Here is a 20,429-nt window from a genome sequence, read left to right on the forward strand (position 1 = left end):
CAATGTCCGGCTTCTTGGCTTGGAGGAAAAAGTGGAGGGGGAGAACATTTTGACTTTTGTGGTGAAGCTATTGAAAGCGGCCTTCCCAGACTTGGCCCACTGGAATTGGGAGATGGAAGTGCAGAGGGCACACCGCTTCCCAATGTTTAGGAAAAACCAGCCTAATAGTCAATCAGATCACCCTAGAGCGATTCTCATTTATATTGGAAACTTTTTGCTGAGACAGGCAATTCTTGACCGTGCTAGACCTGACTCTAAGATAGCAGCGGAGGGGCATACCTTCTTCGCTCGGCCGGATTTTTGCCATACTACGGTCGAGCGAAGATGGAGGTTACGTCAGCTGATATCTGCATTTAAAGGAGCAGGCTATGATGCCTTTCTGCTGTTCCCTGCAAGGCTCAAGGTTATTTATAGAGGCCGGGCTAGAATCTTTTTTTCAGAGATTAAAGCCCAAGAGTTTCTCACCGATCTAATAGAATCACGAGGGATGAGGGCACTGTCTAGCACGGGTGAAAGCAATAAGGGTGATCAAGGGAAGGTCTGACGTGACTTTCAATCGCTGATCAAATGTCGTGATTTTTCTCCTATAATGATGGACCTGTTTGGGGGGTGGTGTATATTACAGTTTGTTAAGCTTCAAGAAGTGCCATTTTTTGCTGGAAACATGCGATATGGTTTTTTTTTCGGGGGTATGCATTCTTCTTCATTTGTTGGGGGGGGAGGACGGGCGCTGCCTTCATGGAAGATGTCTCGGCCATATCTAGGTCTTGGTCGACCTAATTGCCTGTAAGGGAGGTAAGGGGGGAGAGGGGGGTGGGAGGTTCAGGGGTCATGTTGTTTGGGGTGGGGGGGATCAGTGCAGGTCAAGGTGTTTCATTTTGTTAGGCAATTAAAGAGGCAGCAGAATGGTGTTCAAGTTGTCTTGGTTAGGTTACTTTGTAAGGTTCAAAAAACGAGTATGAATGGCAAGTCAAGGTGTGACGGATTAGCAGCCAAATGGGTCTATCGTGAAAATTCAAAGAGGGAAAACTCCAATTTTAAGACATGAATTTGCGGATTTTGACAATAAATATCTGTGGGCTGAACTATCAGAAAAAGAGAAATAAGGCAGCAATTTGGCTGAATTCTTTACACATAGATTTATGATGTATTCAAGAAACACACATGGAGGGCAATAGAGCTTATTTAATGGAGCAGCTTGGTTTTAGATTGATTGCGTATACTACACAAGGTTCCCGAACACGGGGGGTTGCAATCCTCACTCGGAGAAATGATATGAGGGTTCTTCGAAAGTCAGTTGATCAATGGGGTCGGTGGGTAATAATTGAATGCTTGGTTAACAACTTTAAATTTACTCTCTGCTCACTGTATGGCTCAACTGGTGATGATCCGGAATTGCTAGAGCATATAGATTCTAGTTTGGCATTGTGGTCTTTTCCGGTTATCTTATGCGGGGATTTTAATATTAACGGTCTAGGGGTACAATGGGATACTCAAGGAAATAACTATCTAGGAAAAAAGAGGAAAGCTAGTATTGCCTTATCTAATTTAGTCTGTAACAATGGTTTGACTGATGCTTGGGCCCATCTGAAACCCACAGATCCAGGTTGTACTTTTCTTTCAGCCCCACATAAAGTTATCTCCCGCTTGGATTATTTTTTTGTATCCAATCAATTTCTTACTAATTTAGGTATTGAGAAGCACCCGCGTATTATATCAGATCATAACCCATTAGTTTTGACAATTAGCATCAGTTCGATAGAAAAAAAGAATCTTGGCTGGACCTTTGAAAGAAGGTTACTATACGATCCAGACTATATTGTCTATATGAAGAGATGGGCTAAAGAATTTTGGGAGTTTAATCGAGGGAGCACAGGGGTTGGAGTCGCTTGGGACGCCTTTAAGGCTTCAGTCTGTGTCGGCAAAAGATGGAAAGATTTAGAGAAAGAGAGATAAGGGAGGAATTAAATAATCTTGAGGGAATTTTAGCTACAGCCATTAGCATCGGAGAAGGAATCGATAGAATGCTTTTACAGTTGGCTATTAAAAAGGCCGAGATAGGTGACCACTTGGCTAAAAAAGCAGCAGAGATTTTTTTGTCTAAAAAGCAGCATTGTTATGAATTTAATGAGCGAATAGGTCACACGCTGGCAGTAAGAGCTAGGCAAAAAACCTAAGCTGGGGTGGTATCTGAAATTTATGATGCTAGTAGGAAGGTTATCACCGAGGCAGCAGGTATTCGGGAAGCCTTCAGGTTGTTTTATCAGCAACTATACTCCGGTGGACCTGTTGCTACACCTGGTGGTATCCGCGAATATTTAGATAAAATGCCTATTCAGAAGGTCGATCCTATAGATGTGGAGGAACTCGAGAGGGTCTTCTCCGAAGAAGAAATAATGGGTGCCCTACAAGACTTACCGTCTGGTATAGCTGTTGGTCCAGATCAGATTCCGCTGGAATTTTATAAAATTTTTATAGATTCGATAGGACAGGATCTTGTAGAGGTTATGCTATCAGCACAAAGGGGTGATCCTACCCCCGAGTCTTGGGCGGGGGCAGATGTTGTTATTTTTTTGAAAAAGGACAAACCAGCTAAAGATCCCGGCTCCTACCGCCCAATTACCCTAATGAATAGTGATGTTAAAAAATGTTCTAAAATTTTGGCCATGAGATTAAATGGCATTTTTAAAAAAACTATTCATCCGTGTCAACACGGGTTTATTATGGGCCGGGGAACAACACAACATATAAGGCGAATGATCACCCTTTTTGATGCAATGGAGATCTCAGGAGACCCTATGGCCGTGCTGTTATTAGATGCTGAAAAGGCATTTGACAGGGTCTCCTGGAATTTTCTTTGGGAAGCCATGAGGTGGTTTGGGTTAGGAGAAGGATTTATTAAATCTGTTCAAGTATTATATGTGGCCCCTACAGCTCGGCTGAAGATCAATGGCAACTATACATCCCCTTTTTATATACAGAGGGGGACCCGGCAGGGCTGCCCCTCTTCTCCATTGTTGTTTGCCATTTATATTGATCCCTTGATACGATTATTTGAGGCTAACAGTGGAATTCGACCAGTTGTGTGTCAGGGGATAGAAACTAAAGTTCTTGCCTATGCCGATGATGTGGCCATCATTACCACAGATCCGCAATCGGCTTTGGAAATGGTTGAGTCAATTTCAAGCGAGTTTGGTACCTTTACGGGATATGCATTAAATAAACCCAAGACTCAAATTATTAAGAATCGTGCTATTAATTTTGAAGACACTCACGTTGTTGATTCAGCAGTTTATTTGGGGATACGAGTTACCTCAGATCTTGGAAAATTGGTTGCCGTCAATATGGAGCCTGTAATCAGTAAGGCGAGGGCGGATTTTGATAGATTAAACAATCTCCATCTCTCTCTAGTGGGACGGTGTAATCTCATTTAGATGCTATTTTTACCAAAAGTACTGTATTTGTTTAGGTCAATTCCCTTAGAATTTCAAAAATCTTGGTTTACTATTTTAAAAGGCTTAGCCAATCCGTTTATCTGGGCACATGGGAAAACTAGGCGGGCTCTTCGGTTTATGTGTTTACCACGAGAGAAGGGAGGATTCTCGGTTCCGGACTTTCGTAGCTATTATTGGGCGGCAGCTTTGCAATACATGAGGATACTGGTAGGGTCTTGATCCGGGGAAATGGAAAGGGAAAATGATCTCCCGGACGTTTATAGATTATTATTGGGCCAAAATGCTAAGTATTGTTTTCTTAAATTTACAGAGCCCAGCTATTACAAACGCATAAAATTTAAGACGCTGATAGCTGCCTTTAAGATTTGGGGGGGCTAAAGAAGAAGATTGGATTAGGGAGGCTTAATTTTTATACAGTTTTGTTTAAAAACCCAATGCTTCCAGAGTTATTTTCGGATAAAGCCAAAGAACAAAGGGCAACCCCTAACAACGTAATATGGGTAGAGATAAAGGGGAACAATGAAACCAAGCAACAACAGAGTAAACTCTACCCTTACAGTTTAGTGATGTACAGTGTATCATATATAAAATAAACAGAGAATGACACCCAAATCAGATTAAAGTAATATGGCATACAAACACTTGAGAACACCAGACTAAATAGTACAACTCTTTAGTTTATTTCATTTGTTAGTGTCACTTTTTATAATACATAAATAAAATTTGTTGATTTTTTATACAGAAATGGTCACAATAAACAAAAAACAAAGTACATTATAACAAAATATACATGGATAAAGGTGTTAGACACACACAATAAATATCTGAATTTTATACAAAAAGGAATATACCGCAGAGATGAATACAAAAAACAGGTTCCCAAAAACAGGGGAAAAGGTGAAGGAATATTTTTTGATCAGAACTACATACACTCAAATTCAAACAGCTCACATTCATACAACATTGCATAATTCATCCAACATAAGACCAAAAGATTCTTATGGACCCAACTCAAAGCAGTAACATCGGTAATCCCACGATATTCTGATGGTTATTCAGGATAAATGTCGAAAAACACTTATCTAGAGTACATAATCAATGGGAATGGAGAGGGCCCAACTAAACAACGCCGACGCGCGTTTCGGTGAGACAACTCCAACTCAGGAGTACCACCTTCTTCATGGCGTAAGAAAGACAAACCCCCAAAAAATGGGACCTGTTGAAAGATAAGAGTAAATATAGACATGAAAATATAATACAACAAAACAAAAAAGATGAATCAGGGATATATACAAAGACACAAAAATGTATGCCATATAGCGACCAGAGAGTAATAAACTCCAACATGTGTGTCAGACCCTTGAGGATGAATGAATAAATTTATTTATTTAATACCATTTAGATTGGAAAGTGATAAACAGGCACCAGAGCAATAGTTGAAAGAATGGATGTCAGTTAAAAAAATTAGAAGAACAAATAAAAAGACAAAAGAAGAAGAAAACAGTAAAAAAGACAGTAAAAAAGACGAATCCAAAGGCATCTGTCTAAGCTTTATACAAACAAACTATACAAACTGATAAATAGACATAAACCGGCGAAGGGATATAAATACACATAGGAGCTTACCTGTGTAGGAATAGAAAAAGGGGCTAAACGTTTTAGGAGTAGCTCAATCAGGCAGATATTGGCATAAGGTGGATTAAACGCTGTCCCCACTTGTCCTATTACTCTGTCCTATTTTCAGTTTGGTTAACAGTGAACAAATCCAAAAGGGAGTCCTACTGGGATCTAGAATAAGGAGAAGAAAAGAGACCCAGAAAACGAAGATGTGAATATGAAGGCAAACCCGCTGCAGGTTCTTAATTAACCGTCGGTGAAACAGAGTAAAATACAACATCAAGGCAAATTTCACAAAGAACGAAGAGGGAATAAAGCCATTCACTAAGGGGTGACTTGTGCGCACGTAAACAAACACAGAGCTAATACATTCAGGGAATTTCTAACTTAAAACCAAAAAGGATAAACTTAATGAAGGAAAAAACAGCTCACCTGAGCCCAAATAACTGTAACGCGAGCCCACTTAAGGGGGCAAACAATTGCAGGGTTCAAACGGCGCTCTCAGGGTAGCATGGTCATAAGGTCCACTGGCCCGTTTCAAAGGGCAAACAGTCACGGGATACAAGTGGCGTTTTCAAAATGCCAAGGCCATATCAATCATTTAACTGAAAAATTAAAACAAACGGAAAACAAAAATAATTCGAAGCCAAAACGAACAACAGCATCCCAGACTGATACGCAGAAGGAGCAGCTAAGCTATATAAGTAGAGCTAAATCAAAAGTGCCAGACTCGAAGAAACTCCTGTCAATATATTCACACAGAAAGTACCTTGATGATAAGGTTCAGAGTTGAAGCTCGATCGGCCGTAAACCAAATGATGCGACCCCCAGAAGGATGGTTGCGAGGGAGAGTCTTTCGCCGAGGTTGCATTTGAATTCTCCAGGTGAGTCCCTCCCACACCGTTAGCGAATCAAAGTGGAGGGTGTAACAAATAGCACAAATCCCGCAGAACTCTATCACCGAAGTCGAATTCGAGTTCTCCCGATAGGTCACTCCCTCATGGTTACCTAATCAAGGTAGAGGGTCAGAAACATGAATAAAGAGGGAATGGGAAAATGCTACTCTATAAGAACTTTCGTTATTTCTGACTTCACATTCTGTATATGACTTTCTTAGTTTATAATTCTATATCTATTATTCATCCATATTTCCTTTCCATATCTTCTCTTTTGATTTCTTGGATCTCCATTATATGTCTTACTTTGGCGTCGTCCTTTTTAATCCAGTTCCTCTTTATTCATGTTTCTGACCCCTCTATTTTTTGGTCAGCGATTCTGGTCCTTTTTATATATTTTTTTATTTTTTATTTTTTATTTTTTATTTTCTATTTTCTTGTTGTTTTTCCATTAGCCTTTTCCGTTTTATTGCTGATTAGTTATATCTTTTGATTTAGTCCCTTGGGTCCGTTGATACACGCTTGTCGAGTTAAATTACTTAGGCCTGTCTATATATATTGGTTTCTCCTTTGTCAGTTTGCTTATTTGTTTTGCTGTCGCTTTGTTTTTGCTCACGGGTCCTATCTGTTACACCCTCTACCTTGATTAGGTAACCATGAGGGAGTGACCTATCGGGAGAACTCGAATTCGACTTCGGTGATAGAGTTCTGCGGGATTCGTGCTATTTGTTACGCCCTCCACTTTGATTCGCTAACGGTGCGGGAGGGACTCACCTGGAGAATTCAAATGCAACCTCGGCGAAAGACTCTCCCTCGCAACCATCCTTCTGGGGGTCGCATCATTTGGTTTACGGCCGATCGAGCTTCAACTCTGAACCTTATCATCAAGGTACTTTCTGTGTGAATATATTGACAGGAGTTTCTTCGAGTCTGGCACTTTTGATTTAGCTCTACTTTTATAGCTTAGCTGCTCCTTCTGCGTATCAGTCTGGGATGCTGTTGTTCGTTTTGGCTTCGACTTATTTTTGTTTTCCGTTTGTTTTATTTTTTCAGTTAAATGATTGATATGGCCTTGGCATTTTGAAAACGCCACTTGTATCCCGTGACTGTTTGCCCTTTGAAACGGGCCAGTGGACCTTATGACCATGCTACCCTGAGAGCGCCGTTTGAACCCTGCAATTGTTTGCCCCCTTAAGTGGGCTCGCGTTACAGTTATTTGGGCTCAGGTGAGCTGTTTTTTCCTTCATTAAGTTTATCCTTTTTGGTTTTAAGTTAGAAATTCCCTGAATGTATTAGCTCTGCGTTTGTTTACGTGCGCACAAGTCACCCCTTAGTGAATGGCTTTATTCCCTCTTCGTTCTTTGTGAAATTTGCCTTGATGTTGTATTTTACTCTGTTTCACCGACGGTTAATTAAGAACCTGCAGCGGGTTTGCCTTCATATTCACATCTTCGTTTTCTGGGTCTCTTTTCTTCTCCTTATTCTAGATCCCAGTAGGACTCCCTTTTGGATTTGTTCACTGTTAACCAAACTGAAAATAGGACAGAGTAATAGGACAAGTGGGGACAGCGTTTAATCCACCTTATGCCAATATCTGCCTGATTGAGCTACTCCTAAAACGTTTAGCCCCTTTTTCTATTCCTGCACAGGTAAGCTCCTATGTGTATTTATATCCCTTCGCCGGTTTATGTCTATTTATGTTTGTATAGTTTGTTTGTATAAAGCTTAGACAGATGCCTTTGGATTCGTCTTTTTTACTGTCTTTTTTACTGTTTTCTTCTTCTTTTGTCTTTTTATTTGTTCTTCTAATTTTTTTAACTGATCTCCATTCTTTCAACTATTGCTCTGGTGCCTGTTTATCACTTTCCAATCTAAATGGTATTAAATAAATACATTTATTCATTCATCCTCAAGGGTCTGACACACATGTTGGAGTTTATTACTCTCTGGTCGCTATATGGCATACATTTTTGTGTCTTTGTATATATCCCTGATTCATCTTTTTTGTTTTGTTGTATTATATTTTCATGTCTATATTTACTCTTATCTTTCAACAGGTCCCATTTTTTGGGGGTTTGTCTTTCTTACGCCCTGAAGAAGGTGGTACTCCTGAGTTGGAGTTGTCTCACCGAAACGCTCGTCGGCGTTGTTTAGTTGGGCCCTCTCCATTCCCATTGATTATGTACTCTAGATAAGTGTTTTTCGACATTTATCCTGAATAACCATCAGAATATCGTGGGATTACCGATGTTACTGCTTTGAGTTGGGTCCATAAGAAACTTTTGGTCTTATGTTGGATGAATTATGCAATGTTGTATGAATGTGAGCTGTTTGAATTTGAGTGTATGTAGTTCTGATCAAAAAATATTCCTTCACCTTTTCCCCTGTTTTTGGGAACCTGTTTTTTGTATTCATCTCTGCGGTATATTCCTTTTTGTATAAAATTCAGATATTTATTGTGTGTGTCTAACACCTTTATCCATGTATATTTTGTTATAATGTACTTTGTGTTTTGTTTATTGTGACTATTTCTGTATAAAAAATCAACAAATTTGATTTATGTATTATAAAAAGTGACACTAACAAATGAAATAAACAAAAGAGTTGTACTATTTAGTCTGGTGTTCTCAAGTGTTTGTATGCCATATTACTTTAATCTGATTTGGGTGTCATTCTCTGTTTATTTTATATATGATACACTGTACATCACTAAACTGTAAGGGTAGAGTTTACTCTGTTGTTGCTTGGTTATTTTCGGATGAAACCATGGCTGGATGGGCTATTAAGGGCATCCGCCAGGCTGGGGATGTAATAGAAAAGCAAGGGGTTCGTCACTTCAAAGATATACAGAAGGATTTTGGGTTGCAAAGCTGCAATTTTTTTAAGTATTTACAGCTTCGTAGCTTTTTTTGTAAGAAAATTGGTGGGGCATGCGGGTTTGCTAGTAATTGTATAATTGATATCTTGCAAAGTGGCACTAAGGGGGCGATTAAGTTCATCTATGCAGAATTGATTAATTTGAAACAAGACGATTTAATTAAACATGAGGGTAAGTGGGCTGAGCGTGTGGGGCTGCCCCCGGAATAGTCATGAAATCTTTAGATATGGGTCAGTCAGTTCTATTTCTGGCTGGGCTTCAGGCACAACACTTTAAAACTGTTTTTTCTTTATATTATACCCCAGCCAAAATAGCACAATGGGGCGGTTCTACAGGGACTTCATGCCCACGGTGTGGGGGACTGGAAGCAGATCTGGTGCACATGTTTGCTTCTTGTCCTCGGCTGCAGGCATTGCTGGATTTAATTACGGAATATTTAGACCATATACTCGGGGTAAAAACAATACTAACCCATGAAATAATTTTGTTAGGATTAAGTGGAACAAATCAGAATGAGACTGCTTACCAATTTATTTTTATCGCTATGGCGGTTTTAAGGATTAACATTGCCTCTGCCTGGTTAGATCCCCTCCCCCCCACCTTTCAGCAATGGCTAGCTCGTCTACTTTCCATAAACACAATGGAAAGTGCAATATATGAAAGGAAGGGAAAAAAAGCGAAATTATTGGGCAAACATATCTGGGCACCCTTAATAAAATGGAAGGAATCAATATAATTTAACCTCCCCGGTGTGGGAAGACAATGATGGTTGCTAAGAACTGTGAATCAGGGTTTTCTCAAATGCCTCATGGGAGGGCCTTTTGTGTTATTTTTTTTTTTTAATTGCACTTGCTGTTAATTGTATGCCTTTTATTTCTTGAGATTTGCTTTCTGCCTCAAGTAGTATAATTGTGTGGATATCATCTGCTTTATGATATTATGTATCTGTACTGATCTCTCACTGTGGGAAAAGGGGGGATAAAAATCTTAATAAAGATATTTAAAAAAAAAAAAAAAAAACTAAAATATATTTATTTAGGTTCAAACACACCCCTCTAGTCTCTTTATGAGACTGGAGTTCTAAGTACTTAAGTTACAAGTGAGTAATCATCAGTAATAGCACAAATACACGTTTGGGCCCTAGGGGCGTACCAAACCATATACCAAAAAAGTGGTATAAGAACCACGACTGAACTAGACACAAGGCCTAGAGCCTGTAGAAGCGCTGGGACCCCAAGGAACCACCCAAGGTAGTGACACAGGGGACCCACGGGGACTGTATTCAGTGTGTGAACACAACCGCGGGTTCCTGTTATCTTCTATGGGCAATGTCGCGGTTGGAAATTTAAAGATTAGGGACACTTAGAATCAAGTCAGGACCAAACCCTTTTGGACTTAAGAAATTCTAGGGCTAGCACCCACGGGAGCATCGGAGTACTCCATTTACCTCACCCAGGGAAGCCGGGTGCATAGGTGTCTTTTGGTGTTGGGTCGCGGCATTGATTTCAATGGAAGCCTGCAAAGAAATGCTGCTGCCGTGAAGAGGAGGAGTGTCCGAAGAGATCCAAGCCTGGATGGAAGGAACCTGAAAGCAGAGGGGACAGAGTCTGGGTCACTAGCCAGTGACCGAGGGCAGGATGGACCAATGCCCACAGATGTTGGGTGCTTCAGGTGAGTTGATGGGGCAAGTCACTGGAAGTCAGAGAAAGGACTGCGGTGCAGACCAGCAAGGTCTGAGGGATTCACCCAGCAAGGGTAAGTCAGGGCATGTCTGGAGCAACCAGGAAAGTCCAAGCAGAAGAGGAGTTGCCTTTGTCGGGACCTGCTAGCCAACGGGCTAGTGATCGCGAAGGCGCCCCAAGTGGTCGCACTTGAAACTGGCCCACGGGTCACTCGTGGAGAGGAGGCCAGCAATCTTCGGTGCAGGAGGTGCTCAAGGCTGGGGCTACTCGGTGCCCAAAGCACAACTTTGAGGAAGCCATGGAAGATGATGTTGCTGCAAAAGATCACGGTGTCCACGTCACCCATGATAGCCAACGGCCTCAGCTTTGCTGTGGACTCAGGGTAGCCTTGGGAAAGTCTGGAAATCCACCTCTGGTGATGCATAGACTTCGGCGTCCGGCGGGAGCTTTAGCGATGCAGACCGGTCAGTTGCTTCTTTGGTGCCTGCCAAGCAGGGGAGTCACTCCTTGACCCCAAGGGAGATTTCTTCAGTCTTCTAGTCAGGATAGAACATCGAAGGTCCAGGATGTACATTGCAGAGTTTCGTCCAGGGTAATCTAAAGTCCTAGGGACTGGATTCCTATACTTATACTAAGTTTAGGGGATGGACTAACTCTAAGGCCCCACCTATGGGTGGGTCTGGAAAGAGGGGTGGTTACACCCATTTCCTTTGTCCAGTTTCGCACCAGAGCAGGGACAGATAGCCCCTGCAACCGGTTTGAACTGGACTATGCACAGGGACACCAAATGTGCCCCCAGTGCAGGACTTCAAAGCACCACAGAGTGCTCCCGCCCAGCCCCAATACACATCTGCCTGTCTGGGGAGGTGGTTACACTCCCCTTCGACAGGAAACCTATTGTCCAGGCCTCCCCTGCCAGAGTTTCGGCCAGCAGCAGGAGGCCAGACCCGTGTCTGTGGCAGAGGCATCCATTTTGTGATGCCAGGGCTCAGGAAAGTCCTACCGGGTTTGACCAGTGTGAACATGTCTCTCCCTCTAGAAGGGTGGAATGCTACCCCCGCCACCAGAACTGGCGGGGGGGGGGGGGTAGTATTCCAAAGCATTTGACACCAAACACAACATGTTTTGATGCAGCCATTCCAAAGTTAGCATTTACCGTAAGGTTATAATGCACTTAAGAGTATATGGTATGGCTGTATCACAGAACAGCCCTAAGGAAGTATTTCCGAAAGCTGCAGAGGGGCTCAGCTCATGCTTGGGCACCCTCTCACACAAAACCAAGCACTCTGCCTTCAGGATTGTCAAGGCCTGCCATAGGAGTGACTTATAGGTTTATATGTGTCTGTATATATATATATGTGGATATAGGTAGCCTATACCACTGTAAGGGATGCGAGCACACCCTTACCCAGGCTGCAGTAGCCGACCTGTGGTGCCATCTTGGAGTGCTTCCCAGGGTTGGCATAATACATGCTTCAGCCTCTGGTAGGCCTCTGAGGTAGCTATGCCCTAGGTACATAGTATCCCATATACTAGGGGCTTATAAAGCACTCCAGAATCCAATTAGATATGTACCTAATGTACATGGAAACCATTTTAGAGAGTAAGCAGCTAGGCTGTGGGCCTGATTAGCAGGGCCACAGAAAGACTAAGGTCGAAAAACAGTGAAACACCAGCAAAAAGTGGGGGTACCCATGTGAAGCAGATCCTACTCTCCTACACAGCGCTGCAAGCCCACTAGTAGTATATAATGTACAGGCTCTGTGTATATGGGATACCACTGTACAAGGGACTAACAGGTAAAAATGCCAAACAGGTGTAGACTAGCACACCAAGTTTACAGGGGAGAGCACATGCATTTTAGTACTGATCAGTAGTGGTAAAGTGCCCAGAGTCACAGAGCCAAAAAAAACAGGTCAGAAAAAATACAGGATTAAGGAAAAATGTTTGGGTGTAACCCTGCTAAAAGGGTCAGGTCCAACATTCGGTCTCGGCAAGTGGGGAACCAGTGATAGCCCTCCATGGTCATCAACCTGTCAGGGAGCTTGGTTAGGACTGTTCCTTGTCTGTGTCAGCTGCAGATGAGGAGGAGCCAGTGGGTGCCCCTCCTTCCCGCCTGGAGTAGGACCAAACTCTCATATCCCATGCACTGGGTGAAGGCCTCCCTCCATTTAGGCAGGCGCTGCCATTTTGCCACTTTCCAATTTTCCAATGCATCGTTATTTCTCGCTTGGCAAGGACCAGGGTAAAGTCTGCAAATTTGATAGTCACATTATATTTGTTTGGGCGTGGGAATCCACCTAATAGGCATTTTAATTCTCTGTGCCTGATTTTGATAACTAATTCATTTCCTGGCTGTAATTATGCACCCAATCAGTCAATCAATAATCTTTATTGTTCAGTTAATTAAAACTGACAATTGGTATAAGATCACAATTTAAAAGTATCATTAAATAAAATCTGGCATTCTTACAGATCTCCATGCAATCGTCCTGCATTAGTTATAAAAGAATTAGACATACCTAGACGCCAATACCAGTTTTACCAAAACGTTTTATATACGTGCTCTAAAAATCATGAGACAGGATTAAATTACTAGTGCAATTACTGGACGCATACTTTGAATTGGTGTCAAGATCATTCCACAGGAAATACTGAGCCAAAAGGGGCAGATGATGGGTCATACAAAATAATAGCCTTTAAAGTGTAAATACTCAGGAGAAAAGTGCTTAGGGGCATATTATCAAGACAGGAGATAAAATTATCGCCGCTTTAGCGGCAGAAAACTGCCGATAAAACGGCGATAATGGGCTTGATAATATGCTCTATGGAATTCCAATTGTAGCCCATGTTAGATGTGAAGGACGTCTAACATGGGCTTCAATTGGAATTCCATAGTATAGAGCATATTATCAAGCCCATTATCGCCGTTTTAGCGGCAGTTTTCTGCCGCTAAAGCGGCGATAATGTTATCGCCTGTCTTGATAATATGCCCCCCAATGTTTATTTGATTTCATTTCATCATACAGGGCGTACTGGGCCAGAGAGAGGAAGACCAGGTATAACATGTAATAACTTTGGAAGTGCAATTACTCTTGAAAAAAGTGCTTTAGCTTAATTTTATTTCTGCATATAGAAATACTGGCCCAAAGAGAGGAAGATGACAGATCATAAATGGTCTCTGTTGTTAATACTGAAAAAAGACCATGATAGAAAGTGCATACTGTTTACTCAAGTGTCCCGCAAATTCGTGCATTGGTGACTCAGACATTCTTGCCCTAGCACAATGCTACTGACTACTGTAGTCTCAGTCAGTTTGGAGACATTCACCAAATCATAGTAAAAGAGCACTCCTTTATATTTCTGTTATTCCTAGTTTTGAGCCTGCGATAGTATAAACATAAAACATTTCCCGCAGAACATAGCACCCTCTCCTTGAAGGTAGGATATAATTGCCTGCCAACACCTGTGTATGCTGTTCCTGATAAAGTACGGTCTCAGCAAACCTTTTTTGTTCCATCACTAGAGCTGGGCAGGTACAGACATCGTGAAAAATATTTTCCTTTGAGTAGTTGCAAAGCCGACATGAGATCTCAGTGGAGAATTGCATCCAGGAGGGGGGGTTGTAGCGAGTTTGAAGATCGCCCAGCCACGGATTCAGCAGTTTAAGCTTGTATTTTAACCCAAACAGTTTCCCTAAGTATGATTGAGGATTTAGGAGGCCTTATGAGCCTGTTATCATCCAAGCATGAGATCTCTGGGACAGCATTGCTTTAGCATTGACGGAAGAAATCTTTTTCCCAGTTCAATTTATGACTGTTAAAAGCTTGTTGTGAAAGGGTTAAGTCCCAAAGGGGCATATTATCTAGAAACGGTGTTAAAATTATCGCCGGTTTAGCAGCAGAAAACTGCCGCTAAAGCGGCGATAATGGGCTTGATAATATGCTCTTGCGAATTCCCATAGAAGTCCATGTTCTGGTGTGAACATGGGCTTCTATGGGAATTCTCAAGGGCATATTATCAAGCCCATTATCGCTGCTTTAGCAGCAGTTTTCAGCCGCTAAAGCGGCGATAATTTTAACGCAGTGCTTGATAATATGCCCCCAAGTTCCTCTGTCTTAAAAGTTGTTAAAGCCAGGTTTAAGTAGTCATGAGCATCAGTGATTTTTGGATCACTTATGGCCTTTCACACAGTACTGTTTAGGGTGGATCTGGGATCATTTTTTAATTTATAAAAAAAATTCAAATAGGCACCCAGGCTGCTTGCATTCTGTTTCCGGAAGCCAACTCCAGCCGAATGTATGCTGGAGAAGCATAGCAAGGTAGATGGAACACATGAGAATATGTCCCTGTAATGGCATTATCAACTTTATCACCTCTTCCTCTCGACACCTGAGCTCCATACATTAGCTAGGGCGCATGTTTTGGCAGCCCTAACTTGAAGGAGTGGCTGAGGAGACATTCCTTTTAAAGAGTTCCTTAAGGAGCAAAAAGCAGAGGTTAGAGTGTGATTTCTCCATTGTATCACACTGCACTATTTGATAAAAGCACCTCTTGAGTCAAAGATTCCGCCCAGATATTTGTATTCCAACACGGGTTCCAGAGGGGTACCTTTTAGGTGTTAAATTGGCGGTGGGCATCTTCTTGTAGTCACTAGCATTGTTTTAGTTTTGGAAAGATAAACTCATAGCCCGTGAGTTGCAGTATACCAGGCCATTGCATTCATGAGTCGCTGTAGATTGACCTTGGTGTGACTAAGCAGGACAACTCCATTGGCGTACTGCATGAGAGAAGCGCTGAATCCAGACAACATGGTAGAATGAGAGTGAATGCTATTGAGCACACTTGTTAGTTCCGCAAGATACAAGTTCAAGAGAAACACAGCCAAGATGCATCCTTGTTTAAACTTATTATTCGTGGGGATTTCTTTGAGACCAACACAACTTTTCCCAGCCTTACCCTTGCCCACGTATTGGTGTACAGCAACTGGATGGCTCTTAAGAGAAGAGGAGAAATTCCCCAGCTTTGCAGCTTGGAACACAAGATGTTACACTGTACCGTATCACAGGCAGAAAGAAAGTCCACCGAACACAGATGCAGACTTAATGAATGGCGCCTGGTTTGTTCATTTAGCAGGGCAAGCATTAAGACATTTGTATTTTTGGGATGAACCCGGTCTGGTTCACCAGCACCAATGAACCTGCTTTAGCCCAGGCAGTCAGTTCGGCAAGCAGCCATTTGGCAAAATATTTTGACTCTCCGTCCATTAGGGCAAGTGACCGGTAGTTGGAGGGTAGTACAGTCTTCCCTGCTTTACAAATAGGGACCAAGATTGATCCTCACCAGCTCTCTGAGATTACCTGTTTTTTTAGAATATGATTGTATAAGGAGGTGAAATGTGTATCCCAATACTGGGGGTTCTGTTTGAAGATTGCTTGGGGTAAGCCATTAGGGCCCGTGGTGCCATCATGGTGACTGGTGAATTTTATTTTCTGCACCTTTCCAGTAGAGATAGGACATACTGAGCCTTTCACCTCCAGACTTGAGGACCCTTCATCATAGTCCCCTGTGGTAATTGGAACCCTTGTTATCCCCTTGTAAAAGTTTGTCCTCTCATGTTCAATGTGGAGTACATACTATGCTGACGCCCAGGCATTGTGTCTAACAAGAATTGAGGCATCTGGGTGTCAACTGAATGCTCTCCTCCTCTAAAGCCACTCGATTAAAACAAATAGGATATATTGTTACCATAGTTCCACTCTTTTCCAATGGAGCATCTTTGGTGGACAAAAAGTAATGTGCCAACTTGTGCCATTAGCTAGAAAAATTGAGAAATAAAGGCCAGATATTTGGACTATTTCAAACTGTACATGGAGAGGGGTGTTTTAGGTGTCTGTAAGAGACAATGCGACTTAAGTTGTGAGTGTTACTAAAATACCTGTTCACACGAGTTTGAAGCTGAACAACATGTTTTGAGCTGTGACTGGAGCAGGATGATGGGCGCATGATAACCACAGGTGTAAATGCAAACCCATGCAAACAAGCATCCATGTAATGTCAAAGGAATTTCATCATGGTATGAATCAGTTTTTCTAATATGTTTACGTGATATGAGATAGCCAGAATGCTGGGAGCTTATGCCTAACTATCTAGTTGTAAGCATTTTGCCTCACAATGGGATGGCTAAGACTCCAGTACTGTGATAACATAACACATGTATTTGTAAAGCGCACATTCACCACTACAGGTATCTTGGTGCTGAATAACAGATGTTTGTTGTTACCCAACGGTACTCATTTTATCAACCTCAGATGGATGAAAGGCTGAGTGGACCCGCCGGGATTTGAACCTGTGACCATTAGGTAAAATACAGGCCTTTTCAGTAGACGGATTAGTCCACTGAGCCACCAGATACAGATGTATGTCATCCTCTAAGATAATTTCTATGCTAAATCTATGCGGTGGTATTTCAAGAAGCTACATTTCTCTGTTACCTCTCCCAATTTGCTCAGCCCAGGTTTTGCACCATCACAGGTGCATGACGCTCTGTGAAACCAAATATACTGTCCCTGCCCTTAATCTTCATCTTCAGTCTTGTAACTTTCATCAGACTTTTCTTCCCTCTTGCATCATGTCAAGTCTCACCCCAGCCTGGCAGCAGTAACTAGATACTTAGGGGCAGATTTACTAAGGACTAACATTGTCCTTGCATGATGTAAGGCACTGGAAGTCAAGTCAAGTCCTTAAATGGGATTTTCAAAGCCACGCTTAGGGTTATTTGAACTGCCTTGTATGGCTTTGTAAAGAAATGTAACGCAACGGAGTGGCTTGCACTGCATTACATTTTGTTGTGGTAGGGGTTTCATGCGTGGAGCATGGCTGTACCCGTGCATCCATCCAGGGAATTTGATGCAACCCCAAATTTACAAGAGGCAGTAAATGTCAGATTGAGAGCAAAAATGGTGTACCTACCACAAAGAGGCATAACGAGAAGAAATATCTTTATTTCTCCTTTTTACTTCCTTTTTCTATGCTTGATGCATTCTGCATCACACAAAGAATGCATATTGTCTCCTAGGATTGTCTTTATGCATGAGGATATCTCTTCCCACACAATAACACTCCTGCCTGTATTCAGACACTTTTGCAGCATGGTACAAGGGTTCCTGCGTTGATGCTATGCAGCGCAGAGTGCGCTTAATTTAGAGACGGGTGATAATCATAATAGCCTACAATGTTTGGATTCAATAAAAAATCCTGAGGAAAATCAACTGTTCAAATTTTGTCTATGATACTATCATGAAGGTGGAAGAAAAACACTCGAGAGTTCGCATCTACATTTACCATGACCTCCCACATGTTGAGCTATCTCCACAACCACTCTACTTAAACCAGATCCTAGTTCTCTCTGCTGAGGTGAATGAAGATGGCAGGACACCAGATGACATATTTTCTGTTTAGGACTCTTACACTACTGTATTTATATTATATCGACTCATGCACCGTATTACACTGAGTTTTTCCCAAATTCATGTGGTGTGAAGCTTTCTTATCAAATTTACTGAACTGTGGAAATTGTGATATTTAAGTAATGTGAAGCATAGCATTACATTACAGGACACAGAAACAGAAAAAAATTGTGGTGGCATCAACTGCGAGCTGATGGTTTCATGGCAATGTGCAAGGTGAACAACAAGAAAGACAAGGCGTTTCTACAAATATGCACAACGTTTAGATTCAGTGAGGTCAGCATACGGGCGTACTTTGACAATGAGAAAGTGACGCTTCTGGCTCCAGTTGCTGCGATTCTGGTTGGATACAGCTGGAGTATCAGCACAGGATTGTAACTAATGCATTTTCCTGACTTTAATCAGAGCCATTTTTAGCCCTTTATAACAGTTCTTCTTTTCATGTTCAATGTAAAAGCTTATGATTCACAGTAAAGTTTTGGCAGACTAGACCAGGGAAAGCTGATTCAAACACAGAGCCCACAGACTGTGAACAATCCTTAACAAGTGACAAACCTCATACAGACCGCCATGCAGAGCTGGCAAGTTTGCAAGGTCCATGCATAATGTGCTACTCCCGTCTAGGATATTTCTTTGAATTCTGGGACTTGTAGTCCTTCTTTTTGAGGAATTAGCAAGACCACAAGTCCCAGAATTGAAAAAACAAAAAGCTGAACTGGAGTAGCATATCACGCATGGACCTGTGAAATCTGGCAGGGTTGCTATGGGTGTTTATGCATGAGATTAAGGTGTTGAGGGAAGAGATTGTTAAAAGGCATAATTGAGGGGGCGTGGCTTCGGAGCCGTTGGTGATGGCCGCTGCTTTCGGGAGCTCCGCGGCAACGTAGGCAGCGGGGAGTCTCCAGGCTTCTTTTCCTCTGTATTGGACCGCGAAACCGGCATTTCTTTCGTCGGAATACTTCAGCTATCGCTGTGAGGATTAGCGGAGAGTTTCCATGCCGTTAAGGTGATTTTATATCGGAAAATGCGGTCAGTCAGAACAGCGGCTGCCATTTTGTTTTCTGTGACGATATTTTCCTGATGCATTTGTTGCCTTTTTATCAGTGCCATTCGCTACAGGACTTCTACTATAACACATGAACAAAGGTTTTTCCTCATTTGCGTTGTCATTTCCTGGTCTTCTTTGTGACAGTTATTGGAGTACCTCCTGCAGACTCTTTTTCTTCATTTTTCTTTTTTCTTTTCATCAACGCTTTTTTGCGGAATTCCTCTAACTTTGACAAGTATTGCTTTCCGAACCGTCTTTCCTTGTGACCTTCTCTACCATCATCAAAAGGGACTTTGTCTTCCTTCTTTCTCTTCATGGCAATGCCGCGTGGTGCTCGTAGTGGTACTCATAGTGGGGCTCACCAAGTTATCTCCCCGCCATTGGCTGATAACAACCCTTTTAATGTCCTACGAGATAATATGGATGAAGCTCCCCCGGAATCCTCTGACCCTAAGGCTTCCTCCTCGGCGGATACTCGTCCCAAACAACTCTCCAAACTACCAGCAGCTTCGCCTTCTGGCAAACGGGTAAAAATTAATCCTCCTTCTCCTACTAATCCACCCTCTTCAGTCTCTATGGAACTTCTCCTTGATGAAATTCGTGCTCTGAAGCCGTATATGGAGGAAACTAATTTGCGCTTACAAAGCCTTGAAGACAACTGGTCTCACACCGTCCAGAGAGTTGTGGCCCTTGAACAAAGAGTTGACGCGTCTGAGGATACCATACATCAAGTCCCCATTTTACATACAGAAATTGATCGTCTTAAGCAACAAGTCGAACAATTGGAAAACTGCAACAGGCGCAATAACCTGCGTATTTATGGTTTGGTTGAAGGTCTTGAAGGTTCTAATCCAATCTCATTTTTCCAGTCATTCTTACCTTCTCTTCTTGGTCTTCCTGAATCTCCTCCTTTGAACATTCAACGCGCTCACCGTTTGGGCCGGATGTCTGCTTCTTCCTCCTCCTCAGCGAGACCCAGAGGTACTATCTTATATTTTCTGGAATATACTGACCTACTCAAGGTACTCCAAGCTGCCAAACAAAAAGGAAAAATTTCTTGGCATGGCTCCAACCTATTTTTTACTCAGGACTATGCCAAAGTGACTGCTGATCGTCGGAAAAGGTTCCTGGAAATGAGACCTGCTCTTCGAAGTCTTAATGCTAGATATGGCCTTTTTCATCCATGCCTTTTTAAAGTGACATATAACAACAAGACTATATCTTATGAAGATCCGGCTGTTCTCCAACAATTTTTGAATACTTGTCGTCATGATTCTATGGATGTTTCCAGATTGTAACTGTTTTGTTTTCCTCATGGAGAATGTTTGCTGTTTTACTGTATTCGGTTTTAATGTTCTACATTGTTAACATTTGTATTTTGTCT

The sequence above is a fragment of the Triturus cristatus genome, chromosome 8 (assembly GCF_964204655.1).
Source record: "Triturus cristatus chromosome 8, aTriCri1.1, whole genome shotgun sequence".
NCBI classification, from domain to species: Eukaryota; Metazoa; Chordata; class Amphibia; order Caudata; family Salamandridae; genus Triturus; species Triturus cristatus.